General features: G+C 47.7%; 1 non-coding gene across 1 annotated transcript; it reads left to right on the forward strand.

The window, feature by feature from the left end:
• Positions 1 to 3,357: 3,357 nt before the first annotated feature.
• Positions 3,358 to 3,444, forward strand: trnastop-uca (transfer RNA opal suppressor (anticodon UCA)). The gene has a single exon. It is a non-coding gene; the product is annotated as a tRNA-Sec (tRNA).
• The last annotated feature ends 12,897 nt before the right edge of the window (positions 3,445 to 16,341 follow it).

A 16,341-nucleotide genomic window follows, 5' to 3' on the forward strand; every position in this document is an offset into this window, starting at 1 on the left:
AAGTTCGGCCCATCGTAATACTATCTCATTTAAAGGTGAGAAGTGGGCTTAGCTCTCCATTGTATTCTCAAGAGAAAATGGCACAGAGAACTGCAGGGGCTTGAAGCCTCCTGGAACTCAATATTGGGGCGGAAAACTGAAGTAAAACTGGAGGTCCCACACTGGAGTGTCTCACTCGTGGAAGGTGGACAGATACCTCACTTCCAATTCACTGCTCTTTGAGAAATTCCCCACTGTCGTCATCCAAGTCCAACACCCAAAAAGAGACCAGAATGTTAGAGCAGCCATCCAGTTAGAAAGGTGGGTTACTGTGAGCAATAACAAAATTCAAGCATGCCCCCATTACTGAGGGCACAGTTTCTTGTCAATGATTGTGATCAGGAAGTGAGTGTGTATTGCAGGACCGCACTCAGGTTGTTGGAGAGTGATAAATCCATTCGTCTGGAATTGTGGGATTATCTGATAGTTTGTGCCCTTACATCGACTACTGCCAATGAGCAGCGAATCCCGGCAACCTGAGTCTGAATGAGGATTTCTGTCGTCTCCCCAACTGCTCCATCCTCAACCAATCAATGAAAGCCACAGGGTGTTTATTAACACGCAATCTGATTTGCATTATCAATTCATAGAAGGTTTGGAGATAAACACAGCTTTATTTAATACCAGTTCTGAATGGACATGGAGAATATTGGTAATGTGGATTGTGAATCTAAATATAACATTGAGAACTGGTTAGTTCACATTGACTATCTACTAACCCTGTACAACGTTCCCCTGTTTGTGGGTGGCACGGTGGCACAGTGGTTAGTGCTGCTGCCTCACCGCGCCAGAGACCTGGGTTCAATTCCCACCTCAGGTGACTGTGTGGAGTTTGCATGTTCTCCCTGTTTCAGTGTGGGTTTCTTCCCACAGTCCAAAGATGTGCAGGTCAGGTGAATTGGTCATGCTAAATTGCCCGTAGTGTTAGGTAAGGGGTAGGGGTGGGTTACGCTTCGGCGGGGTGGTGTGGGCTTGTTGGGCCAAAGGGCCTGTTTCCATACTGTAAGTAATCTAATCATATTCTGTCCTCCTTTATTTAATGCCTCGATGATTCCTACTGGTCCAGGGTGCCGGCTTCAAACCAGGAGCTAACTGGTGACAGAGTGGTTCAATTCCATCTTCCAGATGCAGTGTGGATAAGGGTTGCTGTCTGTGTTTACCTTGTGTTCGATCTTTTAAGGTTGGATCAGGTGTGCTATTTGTCAGAGGATATAAGGGGGCATTTGTTAAGATTATCCTCATGTAATTTAAGAGCAAACATCAGAACCACTTCTTTACACACAAAGTAAGGATGCAGTTTGGTCCGAAAGAGACTTGGCTTCATTTTCCCTGAGGTGGGGACAGGAACAGGAGGGGCAGTTGGAAAATAAGAAGTGGCAGGGTATCCCGTGACATTGCACCTTTCTCACCCAGATTGACCGTACCCACCAAGGAAGCTGTCAGCAACAGTAGATCAGGTTCTCTTGTGTTTGGCTGCTCCTCCCCCAACTCATCCCTGGTGTTGCCGTGACAATGGAATTGACCTCTCTCTGCCAGACCAGGAGATCATCAGGATGGATTTCCTGAGGTCATAAACAGGGATCCACAATGAAAAATGTGACGTTCCATGTGAAACGATCAACACCGAGGCATGTACCCTCATATTGTTTCAGCCATAAACATTTTACTTTACAGTAGCGGCTTCCCAATTCACACCCCCCCATAGTTTGTGACCTACCTCAGCACTCCCAGCAGTGCTGCCCTCTGATTTGATCAACTTCATCAAAGCTCCACCCACTCCATCAGGCTTATTCCATTTCACTCGGAGTCACCAAAGGCAAATTGGTCACCCTTCTCCATCTCTCAGCCACCGAACCAAGTGTTCTTATGGTGTGACAGGAGGCCATTTTGCCTCTGCTGGTCCTTCAGCCAAGCATCATTCCCTTGTTCCACTCTCCTGCCTTTTCCCCACATAACATTGCTCACTATTTCTATCCAAATAATAATCCAATGTCCTCTTGCATGCCTGTTGAACCCTGTCTCCACAATACTCCCCCGTAATTCATATCATACCATAACTACTTGCTCAGGGAAAATGTCTTCTCTTCCATCACCAATCCCCATTTATCACCTCTCGTTCTTGGACCTTTTATGAGTGGGAAGACTTTCTCCCTATCAACTCTATTCATCCTGGTCTCGGTTAATCCATTCCTCGTGCAATCCCGGCAGCATCTGTGGAGAGAAATCAGAGTTAAAGCTTTAGATCCAGTGACCTTTCTTCAGAAATGAGGACACTTCGATTAAGCATAGATATTATGCAGTAGATAGGGAGAGGGGAGGCAGGAAGAATAAAGGATGGTTGGAGAGAGAGCCCCCAGAGACAGAAAAACAGTTGGACAGACAAAGGAGTGGATGGAGACCAGCCTGGGAGAATGATTCACTGCTAATGGGAACAATTAGTAGCTGACAATAGGTTGTGTGTGGTAGCAGCCAAGTACTGATGAGACCTGATGTATCGGAGTGGGGGAAAGCTTGGGGAAAGTCATTCAAACACAAAATTGTTGAACTCAATAAGAAGTCCTGATTGCTGAAGGGTTCCCAAATGACAAATGAGGTGCTGTACTTCCAGCTTGTGCTGAGCTTCACTGGAGCACAGTAGCAAGACTGAGACAGCGATGTTGGCCAGGGACCAGGGTGGGGTGTTGTAGTGACAGGCAACTGAAAGCTCAGGGTCTTCTTTTTGGACAGGATTTATGTGTTCATCAAAATATTCACCGAGTCTGTGTTTCGTTTCCGAAATGTACAGGAGAACACATCATGAGCAGATAAAGATGGAGATGAGATTGTGGGATGTGCAGGTAAAGTGCTGCTTCACCTGGAAGGTGAATTTGGGACATTAGATGGTGAGGAGGGAGGAAGTAAACGGACAGATGTTGCACCTTCTGTGATTGCAGGGGAATGTTCTGTTGGCTGTATATACGGTGGGTGTGTTGGGAGTGAATGAGGAATGCACCAGGGTGTCCTGGAGAGAATGATCCTTGTGGACGCTTGACAAGGGAGGGGATTGGAATATGGATCTGGTGGTGGCATCCCTTTGGAGATCACAGAAATGTTGTCTAATGATCCTCATTTGCATTTTTAATCCATAAAATTGTGAAAATAATCACAATTTTATTTAAAAGCAGTTTTAAAATCAATGGAAAATATTAGTAATGTGTTAAATGAACCTGCATGGAATATTGAGAACTGGTTGGATGAGACTGACTACCTACTAACCCTGAGTGTAAAGTATTGGAATTTCCTCTGTTTTATATAAGACTTTCTCATCCTTTGCTGGATGCCTGGATGATTCCTAGTGGTCTAGGGTGCAGGCTTCAAACCTGTAGCTGTTTAGCAACAGAGTGGTTCAATTCCACCTTCCAGGCGCAGTGCTTCTAGAGGGTGGTGTTGAACTTGTGTCAGATGTTTAAGGGTCAGCTCAGGAATGTTATTTGGTGGGGACATTTTGTTATGATTATACTCATGATTAAAGAGCAAACATCAAAACCATTTCTTCACACACACAGCAAAGATACAGTTTGATATGGCAGAGAGTTGATCTGTGGTTCTCTGAGGTGGGTACAAGAACAGTAGGGACAGTTTGAACGAAGAGGTGGCATGTTTTCCTGTGACACAGCTCCATTCCTGCCCAGATTGACCGTACCCACCGAGGAAGCCATCAGCAAGAGTAGGTCAGAATCTCTTGTGTTCAGATCCATATCCCTCACCTCATTACTGGTCTTGCATTAAAGTGGAGTTGACTTCTCTCAGCAAGTCCAGAAAATCTTCAGAACACATTTCCCAAGGTCATAAACACGCATCCGCAGTGAAAATATGTTGCAATCCATCTGAAACGATCAACAGCAAGGCAAATCCCTTCATAGATTCTGGATTAGTGGTGCTGGAAGAGCACAGCAGTTCAGGCAGCATCCAAGGAGCAGCAAAATCGATGTTTCGGGCAAAAGCCCTTCATCAGGAATAAAAGCAGAGAGCCTGAAACGTGGAGAGATAAGCTAGAGGAGGGTGGGGGTGGGGAGAAAGTAGCATAGAATACAATAGGTGAGTGGGAGATGGGATGAAGATGATTGGTCAGGGGGGAGAGGGTGGAGTGGATAGGTGGAAAAGGAGATAGGCAGGTAGGACAAGTCCGGATAAGTCACGGGGACAGTGCTGAGCTGGAAGTTTGGAACTAGGATGAAGTGGGGGAAGGGGAAATGAGGAAACTGTTGATGCCCTGGGGTTGAAGTGTCCCGAGGGGGATGATGAGGTGTTCTTCCTCCAGGCGTCTAGTGGTGAGGGAGCGGCGGTGAAGGAGGCCCAGGACCTCCATGTGCTCAGCAGAGTGGGAGGGGGAGTTGAAATGTTGCGCCACGGGGTGGTGTGATTGATTGGTGCAGGTGTCCCGGAGATGTTCCCTAAAGCGCACTGCTAGGAGGCGCCCAGTCTCCCCAAAGTAGAGGAGACTGCATCGGGAGCAACGGATACAATAAATGATATTCGTGGATGTGCAGGTAAAACTTTGATGGATGTGGAAGGCTCCTTTAGGGCCTTGGATAGAGGTGAGGGAGGAGTTGTGGGCGCAGGTTTTACAGTTCCTGCGGTGGCAGGGGAAGGTGCCAGAATGGGAGGGTGGGTTGTAGGGGGACGTGGACTTGACCAGGTAGTCAAGGAGAAAACGGTCTTTGCGGAAGGCGGGAAGGGGTGGGATTGGAAATATATCCCTGGAGGTGGGGTCTTTTTGGACGTGGCGGAAATGTCGGCGGATGATTTGGTTTATGCGAATGTTGGTAGGGTGGAGGGTCAGCACCAGGGGCATTTTGTCCTTGTTACGGTTGGAGGGGTGGGGCCTGAGGGCGGAGGTGCAGGATGTGGACGAGATGCGTTGGAGGGCATCTTTAACCAAGTGGGAAGGGTAATTGTGGTCTCTAAAGAAGGAGGCCATCAGGTGTGTTCTGTGGTGGAACTGGTTCTCCTGGGAGCAGATACGACGGAGGCGGAGGAATTGGGAATACGGATGGCATTGTTGCAAGAGGTAGGGTGGGAAGATGTATAATGCAGGTAGCTGTGGGAGTCGGTGGGTTTGTAAAAAGTGTCACTGTCAGGTCGGTCGTCATTAATGGAGATGCCTATATTGTTTTAGCCCTAAACATTTCACTTTCCAGCACCGGCCTCCCAATTTACACACCCCCATAGTTTGTGACCTGCCTCAGCACTCACAGCGGTGCTATCGTCTGTTTTGGTCAACCTAATCGAAACCACACCCACTCCATCTGGCTTCTTCCTTTCCACTCAAGGTCACCAAAGGCAAGTTGGTCACCCTTCTCCATCTCTCAGTCAACGAATCAAGAATTGTTATGGTGCGACAGGATGCCATCTTGGCCCTTCAGACCAGCATCATTCCCTAGTGCCAGTGTTCTGCCTTTCCCCCATAACCTTGCTCACTATTTCTATCCAAACAGTAATTCAATGTTCTCTTGCACACCTATTGAACCCTGTTTCCATCATACTCCCACGATGTTCATTTCGTATTACTCGCTCAGTGAAAATGCTTCTTTCTTCCATTACCTATCCCCATGTATGATCCCTCACCTCACCTTTTACGGGTGGGAAGAGTTTCTCCCTATCTACTCTATTCATCCTGCTCATTATTTACCTAATCCTCGTGCAATCCTGGCAGCATCTGTGGAGAGAAATCAGACTTAAAGTTTTAGGTCCAGTGACCATTCTTCGGAAAGGAGGAAGTGAGGAATGCAGATGCTGAGGATCAGAGTCGAGAGTGTGTTGTGGGAAAGCACAGCAGGTCAGGCCGCATCCAAAGAGCAGGAGAATCGATGCTTCGAGCATAAGCCCTTGATCAGAAGTTAGGGTTGTGGGCTGAGATAAAGGGGAGGGAGATTGGGTTGTGTGAAGGTAGTTGAAAAAGCGATAGGTGGATGAAGGTGAGGGAGAAAGTGATCTGTCGGGGGGGGGGGGGGGGAGTGACGGACAGGTCAGGAGACCCATGCCGAGTTGGAGGTTTGGGACTTGGATAATGTGGAATGAGGGGAAATTAGGAAGCTGTTGAAATCTACATTTACCCGTGAGGTTACAGGGTCCCAAGATGGAATATGAGGCGTTCTTCCTCCAGGCATTGGGTGGTAATGGCTTGCGGTGGAGGAGGCCCAGTACCTGCATGACCTTGATGGAGTGGAAGGTGAAATTGGAATGGTCAGCCACAGGGCAGTGAGCATAGTTTTTATGCAGAATTATGGAGATGGGAGGCAGGAGGCAGGATAGGTGGAGAGAGAGCGCCAAGGGAGAGAAAAACAGTTGGACAGACAAAGGAGTGGATGGAGACCAGCCTGGGAGAATGATTCACTGCTAATGGGAACAATTAGTAGCTGACAATGGGTTGTGTATGGTAGCAGCCTATGTAGTGATGAGACCTGATGTATCGGAGTGGGGAAAGCTTGGGGAAAGTCATTCAAACACTAAATTGTTGAACTCAATAAGAGGTCCTGATTGCTGAAAGGTTCCCAAATGAAAAATGAGGTGCTGTTCCTCCAGCTTGTGCTGAGCTTCACTGGAGCACAGCAGCAAGACTGAGACAGAGATGTTGGCCAGGGACCAGGGTGGGGTGTTGTAGTGACAGACAACTGAAAGCTCAGGGTCTTCTTTGTGGACAGGATTTATATGTTCATCAAAATGGTCACTGAGTCTGTGTTTCATTTCCGGAATGTACAGGAGAACACATCATGAGCAGATAAAGATGGAGATGAGATTGTGGGATGTGCAGGTAAAGTGCTGCTTCACCTGGAAGGTGAATTTGGGACATTAGATGGTGAGGAGGGAGGAAGTAAATGGACAGATGTAGCACCTTCTGTGATTGCAGGGGAATGTTCTGTTGGCTGCATATACGGTGGGTGTGTTGGGAGTGAATGAGGAGTGCATCAGGGTGTCCTGGAGGGAATGGTCGTTGTGGACGCTTGACAAGAGAGGGGATTGGAATATGGGTCTGGTGGTGGCATCCCTTTGGAGCTCACAGAAATGTTGTCTAATGATCCTCATTTGCATTTTTAATCCATAAAATTGTGAAAATAATCACAATTTTATTTAAAAGCAGTTTTAAAATCAATTGAAAATATTAGTAATGTGTTAGATGAACCTGCATGGAATATTGAGAACTGGTTGGATGAGACTGACTACCTACTAACTCTGAGTGTAAAGTATTGGAAATTCCTCTGTTTTATATAAGACTTTCTACCCCTTAGCTTAATGCCTGCGTGATTCCTAGTGTTCTAGGGTGTAGGCTTCTAACCTGTAGCTGTTTAGCGACAGAGTGGTTCGATTCCACCTTCCAGATGCAGTGTTTCTAGAGGCTTGTGTTGAACTTGTGTCAGATGTTGAAGGGTCAGGTCAGGAATGGTATTTGAGGGTGACGTTCTGTTATGATTATACTCATGATTAAAGAGCAAACATCAAAGCCATTTCTTTACACACAAAGCAAAGATACAGTTTGATATGGCAGAGCGTTGATCTGTGGTTCTCTGAGGTGGGTACAAGAACACCAGGGACAGTTTGAACGAAGAGATTAGATTAGATTAGATTACTCACAGTGTGGAAACAGGCCCTTCGGCCCAACAAGTCCACACCGCCCCGAAGAGGTGGCATGTTTTCCTGTGACACAGCTCCATTCCTGCCCAGATTGACCGTACCCACCGAGGAAGCCATCAGCAAGAGTAGGTCAGAATCTCTTGTGTTCAGATCCATATCCCTCACCTCATTACTGGTGCTGCATTAACGTGGAGTTGACTTCTCTCAGCCAGTCCAGAAGATCGTCAGAACAGATTTCCCAAGGTCATAAACACGCATCCACAGTGAAAATATGTTGCAATCCATCTGAAACGATCAACAGCAAGGCAAATCCCTTCATAGATTCTGGATTAGTGGTGCTGGAAGAGCACAGTAGTTCAGGCAGCATCCAAGGAGCAGCAAAATCGACGTTTCGGGCAAAAGCCCTTCATCAGGAATAAAAGCAGAGAGCCTGAAACGTGGAGAGATAAGCTAGAGGAGGGTGGGGGTGGGGAGAAAGTAGCATAGAGTACAATAGGTGAGTGGGAGAGGGGATGAAGATGATAGGTCGGGGGGAGAGGGTGGAGTGGATAGGTGGAAAAGGAGATAGGCAGGTAGGACAAGTCCGGATAAGTCACGGGGACAGTGCTGAGCTGGAAGTTTGGAAGTAGGATGAGGTGGGGGAAGGGGAAATGAGGAAACTGTTGATGCCCTGGGGTTGAATTGTCCCGAGGGGGAAGATGAGGTGTTCTTCCTCCAGGCGTCTAGTGGTGAGGGAGCGGCGGTGAAGGAGGACCAGGACCTCCATGTCCTCGGCAGAGTGGGAGGGGGAGTTGAAATGTTGGGCAACGGGGTGGTGTGATTGATTGGTGCGGGTGTCCCGGAGATGTTCCCTAAAGCGCTCTGCTAGGAGGAGCCCAGTCTCCCCAAAGTAGAGGAGACTGCATCGGCAGCAACAGATACAATAAATGATATTAGTGGATGTGCAGGAAAAACTTTGATGGATATGGAAGGCTCCTTTAGGGCCTTGGATAGAGGTGAGGGAGGAGTTGTGGGCGCAGGTTTTACAGTTCCTGCGGTGGCAGGGGAAGGTGCTAGGATGGGAGGGTGGGGTGTAGGGCGACGTGGACTTGACCAGGTAGTCAAGGAGAAAACGGTCTTTGTGGAAAGTGGGAAGGGGTGGGATTGGAAATATATCCCTGGAGGTGGGGTCTTTTTGGAGATGGCGGAAATGTCGGCGGATGATTTGGTTTATGCGAAGGTTGGTAGAGTGGAAGGTCAGCACCAGGGGCATTTTGTCCTTGTTACGGTTGGAGGGGTGGGGCCTGAGGGCGGAGGTGCGGGATGTGGACGAGGTGCGTTGGAGGGCATCTTTAACCAAGTGGGAAGGGAAATTGTGGTCTCTAAAGAAGGAGACCATCGGGTGTGTTCTGTGGTGGAATTGATTCTCCTGGGAGCAGATACGGCGGAGGCGGAGGAATTGGGAATACGGATGGCATTGTTGCAAGAGGTAGGGTGGGAAGATGTGTAATCCAGGTAGCTGTGGGAGTCGGTGGGTTTGTAAAAAGTGTCAGTGTCAAGTCGGTCGTCATTAATGGAGATGCCTATATTGTTTTAGCCCTAAACATTTTACTTTCCAACACCGGACTCCCAATTCACACACCCCCATAGTTTGTGACCTGCCTCAGCACTCACAGCGGTGCTATCGTCTGTTTTGGTCAACTTAATCGAAGCCACACCCACTCCATCTGGCTTCTTCCTTTCCACTCAAGGTCGCCAAAGGCAAATTAGTCACCCTTCTCCATCTCTCAGTCAACGAATCTAGAATTGTTATGGTGCGACAGGATGCCATCTTGGCCTTTCAGACCAGCATCATTCCCTAGTGCCACTGTTCTGCCTTTCCCCCATAACCTTGCTCACTATTTCTATCCAAACAGTAATTCAATGTTCTCTTGCACACCTATTGAACCCTGTCTCCATCATACTCCCACGATGTTCATTTCGTACTACTCGCTCAGTGAAAATGCTTCTTTCTTCCATTACCTATCCCCATCTATAATCTCTCACCGCACCTTTTACGGGTGGGAAGAGTTTCTCCCTATCTACTCTATTCATCCTGCTCATCATTTACCAAATCCTCGTGCAATCCTGGCAGCATCTGTGGAGAGAAATCAGACTTAAAGTTTTAGGTCCAGTGACCATTCTTCAGAAAGGAGGAAGTGAGGAATACAGGTGCTGAGGATCAGAGTCGAGAGTGTGTTGCTGGGAAAGCACAGCAGGTCAGGCAGCAACCGAAGAGCAGGAGAGTCGATGTTTCGAGCATAAGTCCTTGATCAGAAGTTAGGGTTGTGGGCTGAGATAAAGGGGAGGGAGATTGGGTTGTGTGAAGGTAGTTGAAAAAGCGATAGGTGGATGAAGGTGAGGGAGAAGGTGATCGGTCGGGGGGGGGAGTGACGGACAGGTCAGGAGACCCATGCCGAGTTGGAGGTTTGGGACTTGGATAATGTGGAGGGAGGGGAAATTAGGAAGCTGTTGAAATCCACATTTACCCGTGAGGTTGCAGGGTCCCAAGATGGAATATGAGACGTTCTTCCTCCAGGCATCGGGTGGAATGGTTTGCGGTGGAGGAGGCCCAGTACCTGCATGACCTTGATGGAGTGGAAGGTGAAATTGGAATGGTCAGCCACAGGGCAGTGAGCATAGTTTTTATGCAGAATTATGGAGATGGGAGGCAGGAAGATTAAAGGATAGGTGGAGATAGAGCCCCAAGAGAGAGAAAAACAGTTGGACAGAGAAAGGAGTGGATAAAGTGCAGCCTGGGAGAAGGTGCTAATGGGGACAATTAGTCCCTGAGAATGGGTTGTGTGTGGTAGCAGCCCATGTAATGAAGAGGCCTGGTGTGTGGGGGCTGGGGAAAGTTTGGGAAAATGGGTTCCAACCCTAACATTGTTGAACTTGATAAGAAGTCCAGAATGCTGCATTTTCCAAATGCAAAATGTGGTGCTGTCCTTCCAGCTTGCTCTGAGCTTCACTGGACCACTGCAGTGAGCCTGAGACAGAGATGTTGGCCAGGGACCAGGGGCCAGGGTGGGGTGTTGTAGCGGCAGGCAACTGGAAGCTCAGGGTTTTATCACGGACAGGATGGAGGTGTTCGACAAAACAGTCGCCCAGTCTCTGCTTTGTTTCCCAAATATACCAGAGACCACATCGTGAGCAGAGAAAGCAGGAGACAAGATTGTGTGATGTACAAGTAAAGCGCTGCTTCACCTGGAAGGTGTATTTGGGACCTTAGATGGTGAGGAGTGAGGAAGTAAATGGACAGATGTAACACATACTGTGGTTGCAGGGGAATGTTCTGTGGGGCTGTGGATGGGGTGGGTGTGTTGGGAGTGAAGGAGGAGTGCACTAGGGTGTCCCGGAGGGAACAGTCCTTGTAGATGGCCGACAAGGGAGGGGATGGGAGTACGGGTGTGTTGGTGCCATCCCTCTGGAGGTCCCAGAAATGTTGCCTAATGATCTTCATTTTCATTATTAATCCATAAAACGTTGATGATAATCGCAGTTTTATTTAAAAGCAGTTTTGAACATCAGTGGAATATATTGTTAATACAGAAGTTGAACCTGAATGTAATATTGAGAACTGGTTGGATGACACTGACTATCTTCTAACCCCGAATACAAAATGTTGCACTTTCCTCTATTTTATATAAGACTCCCTCCATGCATGCATAATTCCTCGTGATCTGGGTGCGGGCTTCAAACGTGTAGCTTTCTAGTGACAGAGTGGTTCAATTTCGACATTCCATGCCCACCTAGTGTGCGTACAGCGTTGTGTTTTGCTTGTGTCAGATATTTAAAGGTTGGTTCAGTAGTATTATTTGTCAGAGGATTTAGAGGGGCTTTTTGTTACGATTTTATTCATGTAATCGAAGAGCAAACATCATTAGAAATAAGATGGATGAGCTTGAGGCTCTTTTGGAAATTGGCAGCTACGATATTGTGAGGATAACTGAGACGTGGCTTCACTTGGACAGGGCTTGGGAAGTTGTTATGGGGGATTTCAACATGCAGGTAGACTGGGAGAATCAGGATGGTATTGGACCTCAAGAAAGAGACTTTGTGGAGTGCCTCTGAGATGGATTCTTAGAACCGCTGGTGCTGGAGCCTACCAGGGAGAAGGCAATTCTGGATCTGGTTTTGTGCGACGAACCAGAATTGATCAGGGACCTCGAAGTGTAGGAGCCGTTGGGAAGTAGTGACTATAATACAATAAGCTTCAATCTGCAATTTGAAAGGGGGAGGATACAATCGGTAGTGACAATATTTCAGTTGAATAAAGGGAACTATGGAGCTATGAGGGAGGAGCTGGCCAAAGTTCAATGGTGCAATACCTTAGCAGGGATGACAGTGGAGGAACAATGACAGTTATTTCTGGGTATAATGCAGAAGATGCAGGATCAGTTCATTCCAAAAAGGAAGAAAGTTGCTATGAGAAGGCAGGGGTGGTTGTGGCTGATGAGGGAAGTTAAGAAACATACAAAGTCAAAAGAGAGAAAGTATAACATAGCAAAGATAAGTGGGAAAACGGAGGATTAGGAAGCTGTTAAAGAACAACAGAGGATTACTAAGAAGGAAATACGCAGAGAAAAAATGAGGTACGAAGGTAAACTGGCCGAAAATATAAAGGAGGAAAGTAAAAGCTTTTTTTGGTATGTGGAAGGGAAAAAAATGGTTAAGACTAAAATTGGGCCCTTGAAGACAGAAACAGGGGAATATATTACGGAAGAAATGGAAGAAGAGTTGAATTGGTACTTCAGATGTGTGGTAACTGGGGAAGACACAAGCAATCTCCCTGAGGTAACAGTGGCTGAAGGAGCTGAACTGAAGGGAATTTATATTTGCCAGGAATTGGTGTTGGAGAGACTGTCAGGTCTGAAGGCTGATGAGTCCCCGGGGCCTGATGGTCTACATCCCAGGGTACTGAAGGAGGTGGCTCGAGAAATCGTGGATGCATCGGTGATTATTTTCCCGAGTTCGATAGATTCAGGATCAGTTCCTGCGGATTGGAGGGTGGCTAATGTTGTCCCACATTTTAAGAAAGGAGAAAGAGAGAAAGCAGGAAATTATAGACCAGTTCGTCTGACCTCAGTGGTGGGAAAGCCACTGGAGTCAATTATAAAGGATGAAATTACGACACATCTGGATAGCAGTAACAGGATAGGTCAGAGTCAGCATGGATCTATGAAGGAGAAATCACGCTTGACTAATCTGGAATTTTTTGAGGATGTAACTCTGAAGATGGACAAGGGAGATCCAGTGGATGTAGTGTACCTGGACTTTCAGAAAGCCTTTGATAAAGTCCCACATAGGAGGTTAGTGAGCAAAATTAGGGCACATGGTATTGGGGGCAAAGTACTGACTTGGATTAAAAATTGGTTGGCTGACAGGAAACAAAGAGTAGTGATAAACCGCTCCCTTTCGGAATGGCAGGCGGTGACCAGTGGGGTATCGCAGGGATCAGTGCTGGGACTGCAGCTTTTTACAATATATATTAATGATATAGAATATGTTATTAACAGTAACATTAGCAAATTTGCTGATGATACAAAGCTGGGTGGCAGGGTGAAATGTGAGGAGGATGTTAGGAGATTACAGGGTGACCTGGACAGATTAGGTGAATGGTCAGACGCATGGCAGATGCAGTTTAATGTGAATAAATGTATGGTTATCCACTTTGGTGGCAAGAACAGGATGGCAGATTACTACCTAAATGGAGTCATGTTGGTAAAGGGACAGTACAAAGAGATCTGGGTGTTCTTGTACACCAGTCAATGAAGGCCAGCATGCAGATACAGCAGGTAGTGAAGAAAGCTAATATCATGCTGGCCTTCATAACAAGAGGGATTGAGTATAGAAGCAAAGAGGTTCTTCTGCAGCTGTACAGGGCCCTGGTGAGACCGCACCTGGAATATTGCGTGCAGTTCAGGTCTCCAAATTTGAGGAAAGACATTCTGGCTATTGATGGAGTGCAGTGTAGGTTCACGAGGTCAATTCCTGGAATGGCGGGACTATCTTATTTTGAAAGATTGGAGTGACTGGGCTTGTATACCCTTGAGATTAGAAGACTGAGAAGGGATCTGATTGAGACATCTCTGGTTATGAAAGGATTGGACACTCTGGAGGCAGGAAACATGTTTCCGCTGATGGGTGAGTCCCAAACCAGAGGACACAGCTTAAAAATAAGGGGTAGACCATTTAGGACAGAGATGAGGAGAAACCTCTTCACCCAGAGAGTGGTGGGTGTGTGGAATGCTCTGCCCTAGAAAGCAATGGAGGCCCAGTCTCTGGATTCATTTAAGAAAGAGTTGGATAGAGCTCTCAAGGACAGTGGAATCAAGGGTTATGGAGATAAAGCAGGAACGGGATACTGATTGAGAATGATCAGCCATGATCATAATGAATGGTGGCGCAGGCTCGAAGGGCAGAATGGCTGACTCCTGCACCTATTGTCGATTGTCTAAAACCACTTCTTTATACACAAAACAAGGATGCAGTTTGGTACGGCAGAGAGTTGGGTTCCGGTTCCCTGAGCTGGGGAGTGGAACCGGAGGAGCAGTTTGAACTAAGAGGTGGCAGGGTTTTCCATGACATTGCTCTATTCCTGCCCACACTGACTGTACCTACCAAGGAAGCTGTCACCAAGAGTAGGTCAAGTTCTCTTGTGATCGGTTGCTCCACCCCCACCTCATCACTGGTGCTACCATGTCAATGGAGTTGACCTGTGTTTGGCAGGACAGGAGATCATCAGGGCAGAATTCCTGAGGTCAGAAAAAGGGATCCGCAATGAAAAATGTCACAGTCCAGCCGGAACGATCAACAGCAACATATATCCCATCTTGGTATAATAGGTCTTATTGTGACAATCCTAAACATTTTACTTTCCATTTGAAATTCCTGATGAAGAGCTTATGCCCGAAACATCGGCTCTCCTGCTCCTTGGATGCTGCCTGACCTGCTGTGCTTTCCCACAACACACTCTCGACTCTGATCCTCAGCACCTGCATTCCTCACTTCCTCCTTTCTGAAGAATGGTCACTGGACCTTAAACTTTAAGTCTGATTTCTCTCCACAGATGTTGCCAGGATTGCACGAGGATTAGGTAAATGATGAGCAGGATGAATAGAGTAGATAGGGAGAAACTCTTCCCACCCGTAAAAGGTGCAGTGAGAGATCATAGATGGGGATAGGTAATGGAAGAAAGAAGCATTTTCACTGAGCGAGTAGGACGAAATGAACATCGTGGGAGTATGATGGAGACAGGGTTCAACAGGTGTGCAAGAGAACATTGAATTACTGTTTGGATAGAAATAGTGAGCAAGGTTATGGGGGAAAGGCAGAACACTGGCACTAGGGAATGATGCTGGTCTGAAAGGCCTAGATGGCATCCTGTCGCACCATAACAATTCTTAATTCGTTGACTGAGAGATGGAGAAGGGTGACCAATTTGCCTTTGGTGACCTTGAGTGGAAAGGAAGAAGCCAGATGGAGTGGGTGTGGCTTCAATTAAGTTGACCAAAACAGAGGATAATACCGCTGTGAGTGCTGAGTCAGGTCACAAACTATGGGGGTGTGTGAATTGGGAGACCGGTGCTGGAAAGTAACATGTTTAGGGCTAAAACAATATAGGCATCTCCATTAATGACGACCGACTTGACACTGACATTTTTTACAAACCCACCCCCACACCTACCTGGATTACACATCTTCCCACCCTACCTCTTGCAAAAATGCCATCCCATATTCCCAATTCCACCGCCTCCGCCGTATGTGATCCCAGGAGGACCGATTCCACCACAGAACACACCCGATGGCCTCCTTCTTTAGAGACCACAATTTCCCTTCCCACGTGGTTAAAGATGCCCTCCAATGCATCTCGTCCACATCCCGCACCTCCGCCCTCAGGCCCCACCCCTCCAACCGTAACAAGGACAGAATGCCCCTGGTGCTGACCTTCCACCCTACCAACCTTCGCATAAACCAAATCATCGCCGACTTTTCCGCCACCTCCAAACAGACCCCACCACCAGGGATATATTTCCCTCCCCACCCCCTTCCGCCTTCCGCAAAGACCGTTTCCTCCGTGACTACCTGGTCAGGTCCATGCCCCCCAACAACCCACCCTCCCATCCTGGCACCTTCCCCTGCCACCGCAGGAAATGTAAAACCTGCGCCCACACCTCCTCCCTCACCTCTATCCAAGGCCCTAAAGGAGCCTTACACAGCCATCAAAGTTTTACCTGCACATCCACTAATATCATTTATTGTATCCGTTGCTCCCGATGCGGTCTCCTCTACATTGGGGAGACTGGGCGCCTCCTAGCAGAGCGCTTTAGGGAACATCTCTGGGAAACCTGCACCAATCAATCACACCGCCCCGTGGCCCAACATTTCAACTCCCCCGCCCACTCTGCCGAGGACATGGAGGTCCTGGGCCTCCTTCACCGCCGCTCCTTCACCACTAGACGCCTGGAGAAAGAACACCTCGCCTTCCACCTCGGAACACTTCAACCCCAGGGCATTAATGTGGACTTCAACAGTTTCCTCATTTCCCCTTCCCCCACCTCACCCGAGTTCCAAACATCCAGCTCAGCACTGTCCCCATGACTTGTCCGGACTTGTCCTACCTGCCTATCTCCTTTTCCACCTATCCACTCCACCCTCTCCTCCCTGACC

This window comes from Chiloscyllium punctatum, chromosome 18 (assembly GCF_047496795.1).
Source record: "Chiloscyllium punctatum isolate Juve2018m chromosome 18, sChiPun1.3, whole genome shotgun sequence".
Taxonomy (NCBI): Eukaryota; Metazoa; Chordata; class Chondrichthyes; order Orectolobiformes; family Hemiscylliidae; genus Chiloscyllium; species Chiloscyllium punctatum.